The 16,345-nt window shown below is 48.6% G+C and overlaps 1 protein-coding gene across 1 annotated transcript in view; it reads right to left on the bottom strand.

The window, feature by feature from the left end:
* Positions 1 to 15,337, bottom strand: part of Ccdc91 (coiled-coil domain containing 91) — a 141,948-nt gene extending 126,611 nt beyond the window's left edge. Inside the window, exon 1 of the mRNA XM_051173355.1 lies at positions 15,275 to 15,337. The gene's annotated coding sequence lies outside the window, so the exon portion shown is untranslated. The remainder of the gene's footprint in view (positions 1 to 15,274) is intronic.
* Positions 15,338 to 16,345: the final 1,008 nt, after the last annotated feature.

Genomic DNA, 16,345 nt, shown 5'->3' with positions numbered 1-16,345 from the left:
GGGGGGGATGCACTTCTTTGAAAAAGGTTTTATTTTTATTTTTTTGTTTTGTTTTAAAGCCACCCAGAGAAACCACACGGGCACAAAATGAAACAGTCATTCATTTGTGGAGTGTGTAAGCTCCCTGCAAAAATAAAAATTAAAAAAAAAAAAAAACCTGAGCTGGGACTATTCCTCCCCCGAGAAGGTCATGTGGGAGCATCTGACATACAGACTGAGCACACCTATCGAAGGCCCGTGGTTCTGTGATGAGAACTTCAAGTTCCAAGAGACTGCCTGTTTCTGCAACCTGGACTTCTGGGACAGACAGCAAGGTGTCTGGACACGGTGGAGCCTGTTCAGCTGCACAGAGCGAACCGTGGAACAGGAGAGCATCAGATTCAGAGAGACCAGCACGCACGCACACGCACACACGGTACCTCTCCTCTCCTTTCGAGTCTAGACTGAAATCACACACGCACACAGTGTGTATGTGGAGGTGACGATGTGGGAAGGGTTCAAATAACGTGTGTGTGTGTGTGTGTGTGTGTGTGTGTGTACCTAACACAATCTACAATCATCCGCAGAGTTACCACTTGTCTTGCTGGCCTTTGCTCCTGTCTGTAGGGGACTGTCTTAATTGATGTGGGGAGGCCCAGCCCCTTGTGGGAGACACCATTCCCTAGGCAAGGGGTCCTGAACAGTTCAGAGAGAAGAACGCCAGCCAGCTACAAGCAAGTGAGGACGGCTGAGTTTATGCAACATTTGCTCCTGACTGTGGATGTGAAAGACGGGCTGATTGAGCTGATGGTGCCTGGGCCTTCTTGAAATGCTACACTGTAACTCTTAATTGAAGGACAAAGGAACCCACCCCACACCCCACACCCCACCCCACCCCACCCCCCACCAAAGTTGCTTTTTGTTGGGATGTTTTATCACAATAGGAGAAATTAAAACAGCACAATATGAAACACACACACACACATAAGACTCCATAATTGAACCCATTACTTTGTATCTCGGTAGACTAACTTAAAAATTACTTTGAAAAGCAACCAAGATTTTAAAAGATTAAATTTTTTTTTTTTTTTTTTTTTTGCTTTCTTCCTGGTAAAAATCTAAATAAAGCTTAAGATTTGGCTCAAAGAAACCCTACACAATACAGTTCTATTGCTGTGTTAATGATAGGTAAGTTTCACGTGCAGGGCAGGCTCTGGAACACTAACACCGTCATTAACAGTGGCGGCTTCGGCGTAAGAGAAGTTACTTAAGAGTCTCACGAAAATGACATTTGTAGGTACATTCAAACAGAGGAAGGGGTAAATAGAGAAACTCACTGTTCAAGGGACAGGGAAAGGAGGGTTGGGATTCCTGCCGGGCACTGCCACACTAGAAGCTGCTGGACACTGTGACGGGCACACACAGCAGGTGCGGGGGACCAGACAAGGAAGACAGAGGAAGTGGGAGTCAAGGCTCCTCTGGGACACACCCCTGCTTGGGGTCGAATGTGCAGTTTAGACAAAAGTCCTTTCACGGGCAGAAATCAGGCAGACGCTACACACAGTGACAGCAAGCGCAAGCTTACCCTGAAGGTGGCATCCTCTCCTCTCAGGGGTACAGAACCCAAGAAAAATAACAGTCACACTCACAAGCTGCAAATCGTATGTGCCTGTGCACACACCCTTCACCACGCTTGCAGGCCCCAGACACAGCCCATGCAGGTAGAGCCTTCCCCCCCACCCCCACCCCCACCCCCCCACCCCCGGGTCCGGTCCGGCTCCATGGGAGGTACGGACTTTTCTCTTGTCAGAGCCTGTGTGACTTTGAGGAAGAGTTCCAGAGGAGCTACAGGAAGGATGGGAAAAAGATGTTTCCAGAAGAAACCATTTTAACCTGAGCATGCCCAGCCCTTCCCTTCGCAAACCACGTCTCCGGTGGCTTTGTTTCACTTGGGCAAAGCATTGGACCCCGTTAAGACCTATCCAAGCATAAGTGCAGTTATAAACTACAGCTCTAACCCAGCAAAAGAGATGGGGCCACAGGCAGGGAGCCTGGCTTGTCCACCTGGTGAGGAGAAACACAGACCTAAGAAAAGGCAGAGGTGAGATGCGCCCTGAACACACGCAGTCTTCACACGAAGGGGAAACAGCCCTTCTGGGGATGAGTATGCTGGGCTACTACAGACAGAAAAGCCAGAAAGCTCTGGGAGGCCAAGCAGGGCCAGGAGAGGCGGAGAGTAAGGCATGTAGCGCGTGCAGAGGGTGAAGTCTGTTTTGTCCTGCTTTGTCTCTGTTGTTGTTGGTGTTGTTTTTGTTATTATTATTATTATGATGATGATGATGATGATGATGATGCTGGAAACTAATCCCAGGGCCCCGTGCACGTGAGGCAACTGTTCGCAAATGAGACGCTCCCTGCCCTCCCGGAGCGCTTGTTTTGTCTAAAACTTTAATGGCAGGATGAAGAAAGAGACTTGCTTTTCATAAAATCCACATTAATGTACAAAGCATGAGAGAATAAAGAATGTAATGTTAAAACGCACACTTTCTACACCAGTAACCCTCTGCTGTCACCTGGCCCTACAGTGTCCGTCCATCCAAACGGAAGGAAGGCACAAACGAGTCAGCTGTAACTGCCAAGCTTACAAAGCAGACTGGAGCTCAGAGGAGCCGCGCCGAGGGAGGCTCTTACCAGGCAGTCACAACTTGCGACCCAAGCAACAACCCAAGCTTAGCAACTGCGGGTAGAAGAGTGTTCTGAAATTATGGGCTGGGTGCTCACGGCACAAGAGGACCCGCCCTCAGGGCTCCAGCTGGAGACTAAGTACTGTTAGGTGAGGTCACTTAAAGGGTGCTCATCTCACTGGGAGTACTCTGTAAGGCTGCTTCATGTTAATGTTTAATGGATGAAGCTGTAGACCACACACAACTCAGCTGCTTGATGGACAGCTGCTAGAGCCTTCTCTGTGCCAGGCAGCAGCAGACACTGCCCTACAGCAAGAGGAAGGGATGTTCTCCAGCCCCGTAAGAGAAGCCGCAGACCGTTGTTGGGTCTGAGAGGTGATACTGGTACCGCTCCGGGCAATCCGGGCCTGGCATTCTCCCACAGACCTGCAGAGCTCTGTCAGTCATGCGCCATCCTTCAGCAAGTCTTCAGCTGTCATTGCTGCCTTCAACAACACACAGCTGCTGGGGAGCTAGAGAGGGGGGGATCATTCAGCTGCCCACACCTGGAGAGATTCCTTTCCAGTCGTGAGAATCACCACCACAACTGCCATGGCCACAGCCTCAACACACAAAGCCCATGCGAAGCCAAAGACCACAGTAAGTGTGCACTGTTCCTTTAAGAAAGGAAAAATAGAGAGATGTAGAAGGCTGAGAGAGGTACGGGGAGAACTGAGATTAAACACGGCGACGACGATGACGACGCTAACGTCAGAAAACCACACAGAAGAGGACGCAGGCGGACAACACAGAGAAAGTTCAAGCAACGTGGAGCCCTTCCAAAATTTCGAAGACACAGTACGCAAAGTCCAAACAATGATGTGAGGTCCCCAAGGCTCCGGCAGCCTGCGGGGGAAAATATACAATAGCGCGGTGTGTAACGCAGTCTAACTACAGAAAACAGAACATTTTTAAATAATCCAGAAAAGGGACACACAACACACCAAAGAACTAAGGTGAGAATAAAAGCAGACTTCTTGCCACAACCCACACGAGCCAAAACCCAATGACAAGGTGTCATGCTCGCATGTGACAGTTGGTCTTGAGTCCACCTGACTGAGCTGGAAAGTGCCGAGGAGACTAGGAATGTGCACTCTGGGGCTGGGGAGGCACACCCCTGCTTGCAAGCACAGGCATTTGCTCTTTGTTTCCTGCCCGCCAAGAGGCGCTCCACCGTGCAATGTCACATGCCATGCACACACCGAAACCATGAGCTCTCCTCTCTCCACGTAGCTCTCCAGGTACTTGTCACAGTGACTAAACGCCCGCTAAACTTAAGGGGAAAATACATTGGCAGCGTAGAGTTCTTGAAAGAAATAATCTCCAATCAGATAAACAAAATGTGGAAGGATTATCTGCCAGAGATCTGCACTTAGCACACACACACACACACACACACACACACACACACTTCTCCAGGAAGAAAAATAAAACCAGACTGAATCACGGACCTCACAAACAGAACTAACAGAACTCTGGAATGCCAACATGGTAAACCTGGCAGACAGAAACACTTTAAATGTGCCTGGCTTTATAAGGCAAAAATAAAAACGCACTGTTGACTCACAAAACATAAACTTGGAAGACTTCAGAGCTGCATACCAATACCACAAAAAGACGAACTGGCAGTATTTAGAAGGTAACTTTACTGTACTCTAGAAATATGCAATGTAAGTTTAGATGTATACTACAGACATGTGTATCACTTAATAATTGGCAAAAATATAAGTCATTTGGCCTATAACAGGCATAAAATGGAATTATTAAGGAAAAAAAAAAAACTCAAACACTCTCTAAGCCAGGAAAAAGGAGGGAAGGAGGCAGAATGTGACACAAATAGCAAATGGTATTCAGATCCAAGCCAAGTGCTAACGCAAGACCAGGCTAACTGGCCTGAACAACTGGGCACTGGGGGCTACAGATTTACAATGTAGAGGCAGCACCTTCTAAAGGCGATGAAATTAAAGGCTAAAGAACTAACACCATGCAAGCATTTCTCAAAAGAAACACCTGAGGTGGTATGTAGTAGCGGGTGGATTAGACCAAATCAAAGAACAGTACTAGACGGAAGTTAATCGGGAAGATGATGTCACCCGTGAACACGTGTGTGTCTGAACTGCGGAAAGAACTGAGAAGATGGGCAAGTTGAGCAGCCATAGAAAAAGGCAAATACTTCTCTTAGTAGTTGGTTAAATATGGAGGGGGAAAAAAATCAATAAACATATAGAGAGCAAAGGCTGTTATCAATACCCTGACACAGCCAACATTCCTTGGGAGTGGACTCTACCCAACAAGCTCAGGTTAGGCCTTCGAGTACATACACAGTGTTGGAAGCCAGGTGGCCTTCTGAGCCACACAAGTGTCAATGTGATTTGGAAAACTGACATCATACAAAAGGCCCTCACCACCACAGCCGAAACACATTAAAAGTCAATAAAGATGAAATTTGGCAAGTTCTCAAATAACTCAAAAACTAACATACTTCTAAACAGCTCGTCATAAATTATAAGGAAATCTGAAGGCTGCACAGTGAAGAATCTAAAATGGCAGCGTAAGTTGTGGATGGAGGACCAAATGCAATGAAGAAATACACTAACAGTGTGCGCTCCACTAGAAAATTATGAAGAACTCAATGAACAGTCTAAGGGTTCTCAAAAAGTGTGAAAACATAGGACAAATTCAACCCAGAAGTCAAGGGGCTCCAGACAAGGAGAAGGGGCTGGGGGGGGGAGGGCGGGGAGGGAGACAAAGAGACTGACTACAGACTGGCTCACATGACCACGAGGTTCCAGAAGTCCTGAGATCTGCAGTCAGAACACTGGAGACCCTGGAGAGACGGCAGTACAGACCTGAGCAACCAGAATGGTCCTGGGTCCAAGTAGGAAAACAGACCAAAGGGCCCATGGGTGGGGAACAGCGTAGAAGAGCCCGCATCTCCTCTGACACTCATTAACTGCATGAGGTCCACTCGGGCAACAGTAATTCAAACACACCCACAGACACCCAGAATAATGTCGGACTGTGTGTCGGGGTATCCCACGGCTCGATCAACTTCGCTTCTAACACTGAGCACCAAACAAGCAGGCTTTGCAGGTCTATCTCCTGTATGCGTTCTCCTAGGACATGCTCAGCCCCCCCCCCACACACACACACACACAACACAATGCAACCATTTGCACAGGACCTGAAGCACACTCACCACTCTCCCAAAAGAGAAGTCCCTGACTGATGTCCATTCTTCTGGTCCTTCGGCGCCAGTAACTAAAACTATAACACCAAAAAGACTTCAATACTACTAAGTAAAGTAAAAAATACCTCATGTTACACAGTGAGGCAACGGAACAAGAAAGCAAAGACACCTGCTTTACATGTACGGAGAAAATGCACATGCAATTGTAGCTAGCGCCTGTGCCTTGCCTGGTCTGGCCACCCGCTCACAGCCTGCATGGGTGGCAGCCATCTTCACTACCCACTCATAATGCCTTTGCCGTCAGCAACTGCTTCAGCTGGCTATGACTACCTAATCCCTGCCTCTAAAGTGCAGGGGCCATAACAGGGCCGTGCCGCTTTCACTGAGCTTGGCAGCATGGAGAGCAACCCCAGAGGGCCGCCTGGGCCCTGACTCTCCGAGCTGCACCTCCAGAGCACAGCAGCAGATCGGTTTCTCTTGGACAGGACGCATCCAGGCAGGCATCTTCTCTCCTTTGCCTACTGACTCAGAGGGAGGGGCTGTCTGACACCACATACGGATTTGCCCCTGAAAGGGTAGCAGACAGAAAACAGACCCTCCTATCTGCATCTCCACTGGCCTCTGCTGACATCACCCCTAGTGAACCTTCAGGATGCTAGGCCCTTCATGTCTACTCATGCACGTCTTCCCCAGGGTTCCTCCCATCAGCGTTCTAATCCTGTTCTCCGTACACCGCAGACCACCTGGCAAAGCACTGGCCACATGGTGTGTACACACACGCCAGCGCTTCTCCTTCTGGGCAAAGCGCGAAACTGCCACACAGCTCTGCTTCTGGGAGGGTTCCCTAGAACCGCCACCCAGAAGAGTCCCGAAAGGTACTAACAGACTGCAGATAACCATGTGGGGTGTGGGGTGGGGCCTTTGCATCGTACACATCAGGCCTTACTCGCTTCTTCCTCTGTCAAAAGATTAGGAAACTCCCCATCGAGCCATAGGTGCAGGCTATGGGGGTGGGGGGGGGGAGAACAGCGAAGTGAGTATGGCGGGCATTAGGACTACATCCTTCTGGAACATACTTGGACCTGGACAGCCTAATCACAAGTACAGTCCTTACACCTGGTGATGGAGTACGGGTGAGAAGAACATGAAAGGTTAAAGTCCTCCGCTCTAGTGTGTCCAACGCTTGGGAAAACACACTGGCATTTTCCAACATGGGTTTCTCTGTTATACAGGACAAACTCGAGATCTGACTAGGACGTGGCAGCAATCACTGCTCCCTTTATGTCTTTAAAGTCCTCAGTGATGTGCTGATCTCGAACGCCGCTTTGGATGTGCTATCTTCCACCAGGGTTCACCCCTGTAACCGCTCTTTCTGTTGGCCCAAACAAGGAGTGGAGGTCCATGGATTCGGAGTCCTGTGACTACTCCACTTGAGTATTCCAAAATTGGGGAGATAAACACAGGGTGAGTTCGGTGACCCACAAGCCCCATTGGAAACAACTAAAGCCAAACACAATGACATATTGAGTCTCTCAAACTATCAGAGCCCAGCAGTCACACACACACACACACACACACACACACACCTGTAATTATGTCCTTTACCCAGAACACAGCTGCCCTGGTAAAAGACCACTGGTCCCTCGGGAAGGCTGGGGATAAAAGTCAAAGTATTTGTTTGAGTGTTTGAGGGCTATTGCTGAAGAGGACCCAGACTGCCCTTCATTCAGAAGCTGTAAACTGCTCGGGCCTAGAACTGACCCGAGGGCTGCAATGTTCTTTTATTATTCTGCTTACAACTTATTTCAGATGACCTTAAACTTTCTGCTATGAGATCAATTCTTTACTCCTGGGAACACAAAAATCAGTAATAACACGGGGCTGGTACCCTGCGTCCTGGAAACCACTCACATCATCTTTGGCAGCTGAGTGTTCTGTGTTCAGCTCCCCCAATTCAGTGGCTGCAATTCCCCCTGTAAGCTCTGCCCTTAAAGTTCACCAGCCAGCATTCTTCCAGGACGTCCGGGCTCCCCCAAAAACATGTGTCCCAACAACTTCAGTGAGTAGATCTGTTCTTAAGGCAGCATCTCGTGTAGCCCAGCCTGGCCCTCTGTAGCCTAGGATGACTGAACTTGTGACCCTCCCTCATGCGAGGACGATATGTTCCATCACTCCCAACTTCAGTGAGTGAATGGTAAGTGACAAAAGGCTCGTGTTCCCATCTCCCTAAGCCTGCAGATCACAACTTGGCCATCACACCACAGCAGGTGCGGTGCAGCCTTACCAGTCTGCTCTAGAAACTGCATTTGGGGCCATGCTGCTGTTATCTTGGAGCGGGAGGGGTCTAATAATACAGTTCTTCATAACTTCCCAAGCTGAAGTACAGAATCCCGGCTTAACGCCCATACGTCAATGAATTCAGTCCGATCTAAATGTCTTTCTTCGTCGGCCATTCCGTGGTTATCGATTCCACCACGAACGCCTAAGACTGCCCTCTGCATAAATTATGAAGCTCACACGGTCCTTTCAGAGCGTAGCGTGTCCTCACACGCCATGCTTTGTGCTTTACCTTTATGGGCTGACTGGGGCTTCTAGCCACAGGCCTAGAGACAAAGCGTTGGGAGGTCCTGAGCAGCCAGCAGGCCTAGTGTCCCGGGAAGGACAAGGAAGGGTCACACGTATAGCAATTTAGGGTTCGGTCCCCACCTTCACCAGGGTCCGTCCTATCTCCCGGTGTTGCGGCACATTACTTTAACTGTGCAAAGACGTATTACATTTGTTTCTGTTGCGGAATATTACTTTATGCAAAGGTGTGCTGCATTTGTTTAATTACACAAAGATGTGTTGCTGTGCCTGCCTAAGGCGCCTGACTGGTCTAATGAAAAGTTGAACAGGCCAATAGCTAGGCCATAGATGGATAGGCAGGGCTGGTGGGCAGAGAGAATACATAGGAATCTAGAAGAGAGAAGAGAATGCGGGAGGGGGAAAGAGAGAGAGAGAAAGAGACACCTGGGCCAGACAGACAGAGACAGACAGACAGCCAGACAGACAGACAGACATAGAAGGAAGACAAAGTAGAACGTACTGAATGAAAGAAAGGTAAAAAGCCCTCAGGCAAAACGCAGATGAGGATAGCCTGAGTTACAAGAACTAGTGGGCCAAGCAAACATAACTGATAATTAGTCTCTGAGTCTTTATTTGGGAGCTGGTTGGTGGCCCAAAGAAAGCCTGCTACATTCGGGTTCCAACTTTCAGGCCTTACCAGACAGCATCCAGGGTGGTGCGTCTCTAGGCCCTGTTCCTTTACAGTCAATACTCGTTATCTGTGAAGTCCTTGATGCTCTCCGCCCCCCCCCACCCCCGTCCCGATGGTGCCCTGGGAGACCCTTGGCAGCAGTGCTAAGTGCTGAAACCTGGGTGAAGACTCGGCAAGCGGTGGGGGCGTGGACTGTGCTTTCCCACGCCTTCCAGATTCCCACTGTTAAAATTTCAGGCTCTCTGACAGTTCTCAGATCCTACTGCATGCACCCTCCAAAGGCCCAACTTGCTAATAGTGTCTCTTTAAAAGAAAACAGACTGGCTCACCAAGAGAGAAACATGAAGTACTTGCCTGCTCACATTTTTCCAACATGATATAAAACTTATTCTAACCACTAATTTTCATTTCCCCTTGAATTAAAAATACCAGAATCCTCAGCACATATTTTTCATGTGATTCGGACTTTAGCGTGAATCACCTGTAATTTTTTTTCATCTCCACACCTGGGAAGTAACTGAGGACCAACTCTAATAATGCTTCCAACATATATAAACCAAACCCATCCAGTGAATCACAAACACTCTTGAAGGTTACATGAAAAGTCCTTTTCGGAAATATACCTTCATATCTTATCTCCCAGTCCAAAAGCAGTAGCTGGGTGTGGCCGTCATCGCCCAACACCTTGGTGAGCCAAGGGTTCCCACGGTGTTCATGCGCTGTGTAAGGTCAGGGTCTTATAGAAATGCCAGCTGGGCCTGCTTCTCTACTGAGCCAATGAATGCAATTAAACTCAAACAATGTTACCTCCAGGGACAGGAATATGGCACTCATTTTTATTTGCTCAACTTCCTTTCCTTATGTATACAAATTCTTTAAATTGTTTATTAAGTCTTTAGTTGGTGTTTCTATATTCCGTACTGAACCTTAACCAAAAGAAGGGCATGCCACAGTAATCAACAAGTAAACAACCTAGCCCCAGACTACACACGATCGAAGGGAAAAGAAGGGCACACGCTGGGGTACCTAACCAGTGTCTCTGTGAAAACAAGTCAGGTACACAGGTCCCCTGTACCCTTCAGCTCTGGAGGACTGTGGCACTCTGAGCTTGCCAAGGATGGCACTGCCTCCCGGGAGCTGCCAGCACGGCTCTGTGAATAAGGAAATGCACGTCTTAACCACATCTGCTCACCATTCCCATCTTCCTCGGGTCTCACAAAAGGTCACACACACACACACACACTCACACACACACACACAGCATGTACACCCACCCACCTTCCTGTCAAGAGTCTGCAGACAGAAAGCCTTTCTGTGTTCTATGCTAAAGTATGACACCTGGATACCACTACAAGACAGACAGTAACATTCTATCAACTGGGAAGAAGCAATTACCTTCAGCAACCAAAACACGGAAATACACAAAAACACACCAAATCAAGGGGCGAAATGGGCTCTGGTTGTCTTTTACTGGGAAATTCCTTCTGCAGTAAATCTAATTTCCCATAAGCAATATGTCCAGGCATAGGACACAATTCAGTGAACGGCTTGTTTTGTTTTCTGCTTTCCCTTTGGGCATAAAGACTGGCAGTTCACAAGCCTGAGACTGTAGTTAACATCTGTGTAAGCTAACTGGACTACACAGAAACAGTTCCGTCTGCCAGCTGGTGACACTCCTGTCTAGGATACAGTGTTTATTATAGTTAACACTGTTTACGCACCACCTCACCTACTTCTCACTCGGCTAAGGACTGAATCCTTACACGTTTATGGACTGCTCACTACTCTGGAGCCACCTTGCTAAAGGCTCCCGCAGATTCTAAGCTTTATCCTGTGGACTCACCTCACAGCACTTAAGACGGTAACTAATAATGCTGAATACGTGGTTTTAATACACGAGGGACAGACATGTCAGATGTATCTGAACTTGAATGACCCACAAACGATTTCTTCCCCAGAGCTGGTATTCAGAGCTAATGAAGATGGGAGAATGTGACTCCTGAGTCGACACCAAGAAGAATGTTCCTCACGGCGGAAAGAAGTCCACTGCCAGAGGAACTCTAAACACTTCACGCTACTTGAACAAAGGTGGCAGAAACTGCCGGTCAACCTTCTGCCAACTTGAAATCAACCAAGGGCTCGCAACATCCAGGGAGCATCGCTTACAGGAAGAACAGAGGCTCCGAGACGCTTCAGCTCCTCCTACCCTGGCTCTGATCCTCCCAGCCCTAGTGACCTGAAAACCCAACAGGTTCAAAGCACAACGAACCCCGGCAGCCAGGCAGCCACCCAGGAACTCTTCCGGAGGCCCATTCTCTGTCTGGGAATGGTGCCCCAGTGCCAACCTGCATTAGATCTGACTCAGGTTGCCAGGATAGCAGCCTTTCACCAGAATGGCCTCTGTCACAAACAAACGGGGCCAACCTTCTTAAAGCTCAGCTGCCAGAGGTGGTGGCCGCAGTTACACACACGCAAGCTAACATATAAAGACAGCAAGTGGGAGAATAACATGTCTGTGGGTTACGTTTTAAAAGAGCCAACACTTCGCTGACAATCTAAAAGGTCAAGTTTGTTCAGAGAGCTGTATAGATGTTCAGCGTCTTACGTGTGCATGCGCGTGCTGTAGAAAGACCTAAGACTTTGCCTCTGGCGCTGCACAAATAGCAAGCGAAAGCTAAGGCAGAGTTACACGCTGCTCACAGGGGCACGGCATCATTCAGGGGATCCCTGGCAAAGGCGACATGTATGAGTTCTATGCATTAATGGATAACTGTATGTGGCCAATAATGATCTACACAGACTTCAGCGGCCGCACATAAGTGAAGACACAGAGTATACACAATCCATCAAGCAGTAGGTTGATAAGCAAACAAACAGCAACCAGACCGAAAGAGGACAAATACCTGAAGAGAGCTCGTTTAGTGCATTCTTACAAGTCCAGTTTGTAGCAGAAAAGCTGAGACGGGCAATAAACAATGAAGTACAGAGTATGCAGACTGACAGGCGATAGCACCAGTAAAAAGACACATGTCCCAGCTTACTGGACAAAGCCATCAAAACTGGCAACCTCGAAGTTCTTACAGATACGCTCTCAAACAGTTTACAGAAATTTTATTTTAATAAAGGTGTTGATTTCAGTGGGATCAATTATGATGATACTGACAATAAGGAAACAATCAAATATGGGTAAAGGCATTGACAATAGCCCACAGCCTTTACAGTCAAGCTACAAAAATCTCCCCGGTATATTGTTTCTCAAACTGTAATAATTCAAAAAGGGGGGGGGGTCACATATGAAGTGTCTATAATCTTGCCTAATAAACTTCCCAGAGAAAAACAATATGGGGCTGGCGCCAAAATGTAAGGCGTGGCAGCCATCTCACAGTAACAGTAGGGGTGATTTCCTACCTTAACTGATCACTTCCGCAATGAGACAAAGCGATACAACAGCCACTTATGACTGAATTTTAAAAGCTCAAAGCGAATCAGGGGGTCAAAGACAACTTCCTCCATCTGCTCAAAACGGTAAATAATAAACGACTACATGCTTTCTTTAAAGTAAATTATTAGTAACAAATGTCTCCTGCGACTACTTATTCAACATAACTAGAGGTCTCAGCCAGTGCAATCAGACAGGAAAATGCAGACAGCTGGGAAAATATGAAATAAAACTGCCTCTGTGGATGGAATGCATGAATATGCAGAAAATCCCAAGGAGTCCATCCACAAGTCACAAGTCCTGACAAGTGAGCTGACAGACACTGTAGGATTCCAGAACAGTATGCAAACACCAGCCTATTTATAGCAGTAATTAGAAATTTGTAAGTTCATGGACACCCCTTATAAAAGCACCAAATGAACAAACAAATGTCACAAAACAGGAACTAGATGTTTGTCTTCTGCTAAAAGCTGAAAAGCAGTAAGAGAAACCTAAGTCCTGAGTAAGCAGAGCCATCAATCCTCACCCACTTGAGTGTGACACAGCAGCCACCATGGAATACCGTAGAGCTAAAAAATTAACCATGCACCTGGCACCTGGCCCAACATTCCACTTCTCAACATTTAAACCAAAGGAAATGAAAACTAATGTCTCTTAAGACTTAAATATGAATGTACCCCAAAATGCATTTTTTTTAATAGCAGCTTCATTCCAAAATACAAAACTTAGAAGCAACCTACTATCAATCAACTAGTGAGGGACACACTGTGGTCTACTCACAAGAGAAAACACCACTCCCCTCTTAAAGGAGACACAAAGTGCTGTCACAGGCACTGAAGAGTGGGCTACAAAAGCATGCAGTGAAATGCTGTGGGAACCAAGGGTTGCGCTGTATCATTCCACTTACACAATTCCAGAAAAGGGAAAAATGGGCAGGGAATACATCTGTAGCTATCCAGGATGATGCCAATGAACAAACTGGTGATGTCATATGACCAGGCACTTCAGGCACTTGTCAGAGTGCGTACAAAGGTAGAAGGTCTGCCATCAACTAAAATGTGGTAGAAATGTCCTTTGAGAAAATGTGCTTAACTCCAACTCAAATAAACCAAACCCAAGTTACTGGAAACTGGAGTAAGAAAGGAGATACAAAGAGAAACAAAAACCCTAAAATGTTACCGAATCTAAAAGAAAAAAGTATAATTAGTAAGAAATGGACACACATTGATACAGAGTGGCCTTTTAAAAGTTTACATTGCACAAGAAAGGAAAAACTTTCGGGATGCCAGTGGGCGCTGTGACTGTGAACCTTAGAATTTACACTTTTTCCTCCTTTTTTCATACGCAGAAACATCTCACCCACCTCAATCCATTCCTAACTGGCTTGTGTCACCAAGAAAGAGAGCCTTCAAAGTTTTCTCTAATTCATAAAACTTCTATATACTCTACAAATCTGATAGTAGCTGGGTGTTCAATATAAAGCGCCCCACCAGGAAATTTTCTGTCTTCCCAGTCAAGCTTGAGACAAGTTAAAGATCGTCTCTTTTTTTTTTTTTTTTCACTACCACAGACACAAGAGAACAATGTTTCTCTGAATGATTTTTCTAAGCAGATTCCCGTGAAGTACTAAGATTAAAACTTTTCTTCAAAAAAAAAAAAAAATCTCAAAATTCCAGGGCTAAATACCCGCTAAGAGGACGCACTTTTCCATTTCATAAAAGAGGTAGGATTTAACTTTTTTTGTTGTTGTTGTTGCATGTTTATTTCATTTGGATTATGCTGTTGCTAGGCAACCGGTTCCCATTTCCCCAGCCCACGGGAACGCCTCCTAGCCATCCTGGGGAGGTGAGGGGATGGGGGAGACACCAAACTTCCTCACGGGGCAATTCTCCACACACCATCACACTGCACCAAGAAGGTGCAGCAGGGCCTAGCATCCTCCCAGGACCATGTGTCCGCTACAGGTGCGGAGCGAGCTTGTGGCTGAGAGCAGGACCAGGGCAGGGGGCAGGGAGGGCTCGGCGCTCCTCGCCGGTTGCTGCCAGCGAGGCTTCTGCAGGCTCGGACGCTGAGGTGAGGTGGCTGACTGCTGCTGGCCCACCCCGGTGGCACGACGCTGATCCCTCCACCATGCAGCGTGCAAGCGTGCTCCGGAGCCATCCGCCGACGCGGGCGCTAGAGCCTGGGGGCGGACGGTGTGTGGGTGTCTGCACGGTGGAGGAAGAAGTCGGGAATCGTGCCTGGGGGTGGGGATGGCGGGGAGCTGTGCAGCCGCAGGCCCGAATGCAAAGCTTCCAATCCCCGGGAGGGAGGAAGCGGCCGCGGGAGACGGGGCCCGGAACAAGCCGCTCCGGGCGTGCCACGTGACCGGCTCTGCCTCCCGGTGCGCACGCCAGCCCGGTTTCCCAAATATAAAAGCTGAAACCGGAAGGGGTGCGCCGCTCGGCACCGGCGGGAACCGCGGACGGCGCCGCACTTCCGTTCCGCCGGAGCCACCACTGCGGCGCTGCCAGCGCGCCATTCCCTCTCCGCTCGGGACCACGCAGGTGCAGGTGCAGGTGCAGGCGCGGGTGCACACGGGCGAGGGCGGCAGCCGGGAGCCTCCCCGACCCAGGTCCCGAGGGGCTGGCGACGGCTCGGCCGCGATCCGGCGGAGACCCGGACCCTGGTGGCGAGCACCCACTTACCTGCTCCCCGCGCTGCAGCCGCCGCTGCTGCGCGCCACACCCGGATCGCAGACACGCGCACCGCCACCCCCACCGTCCCGGTGACTCCGGGCCCAGCTGTCCAGGTTGGGGCTGCCCACGCACCTCCCGGTGTCCGGGACCTCCCCGCCGGAAGTTGATTTCCACCAAGGCCCGCCCAGGCCTGCGCGCGGCGCTCCGGTCGCCCTGGGCGAGTCACGTGACCCGGGCCTGAGGCCGGCTGAACCTCACCTGAGGAGAGGAGGGACCTGTGAAATGGGCTGACCCACCCGACCGTCCTCCTCAGGAACTGCGTTGTGCCTTGCCTTTTGTCCCGGGTGGCTCCTCAGATAATGGCACTCTGCAATAGATTATGCTTTCCTTGACCTTCCTCAAGAGCTATCTATGGCCTGTTTAAGGTTCTCATTCTCCCTTAGTGAGAGACCTATAAAACCACCTGCCAAACAGAATGTGTCTCCTGTTGGGAACTCGAATCTGCCTTGGGAAGAACCTTCTAATCCCTTCACAAGCAACTAAAAAGGAGACGTGAATAAAGCACCAGGCTGTATGACAGGCTCAAGAAACGATTGACAGGACGTCTGATCCCAGTGGCTTGGCAAAGCTCTCAAGTCCCTGCACATGGCTAAGCTGAAAGCTTGTCTAGACCGATATGGATTTTGAAGATCTCTGCCCTGGGGCTGTAGCTCTTGTTCTTCACTCTGGCGTAGCAGTTCAGCCATGACGTTCTTTTCTCATCCTTGACGGATTTTTGTCTGAAAAGGAGAGTGGTCGTGCCTGTTGTGTGGAAATGGTCAACAGGTAGCATACTTGCCCAGATGATTTGAACAGCATTCACTTATCAATTCTTATCGAATGTATACCATTTACTTGGGACTAGTCAAGTGGTAACAGTCGGGGACTGAACCAAACACATTCGAGTTGTTTTACTGGCCTAGAACTCTGGGTCTTTTGAGTGTGAGTCCTTGGACAACATCTACTCGTCATATAAAAGGCATTGCTTAACATCTTTGGAATTGCTTGTCTCCCCTCCACTGAACAAAGCAGACTGAACTT

Source organism: Phodopus roborovskii, unplaced genomic scaffold (assembly GCF_943737965.1).
Source record: "Phodopus roborovskii unplaced genomic scaffold, PHOROB, whole genome shotgun sequence".
NCBI classification, from domain to species: Eukaryota; Metazoa; Chordata; class Mammalia; order Rodentia; family Cricetidae; genus Phodopus; species Phodopus roborovskii.
Note: the sequence above shows the minus strand (reverse complement) of the source record. Positions and strands in the feature narration are given on the sequence as shown.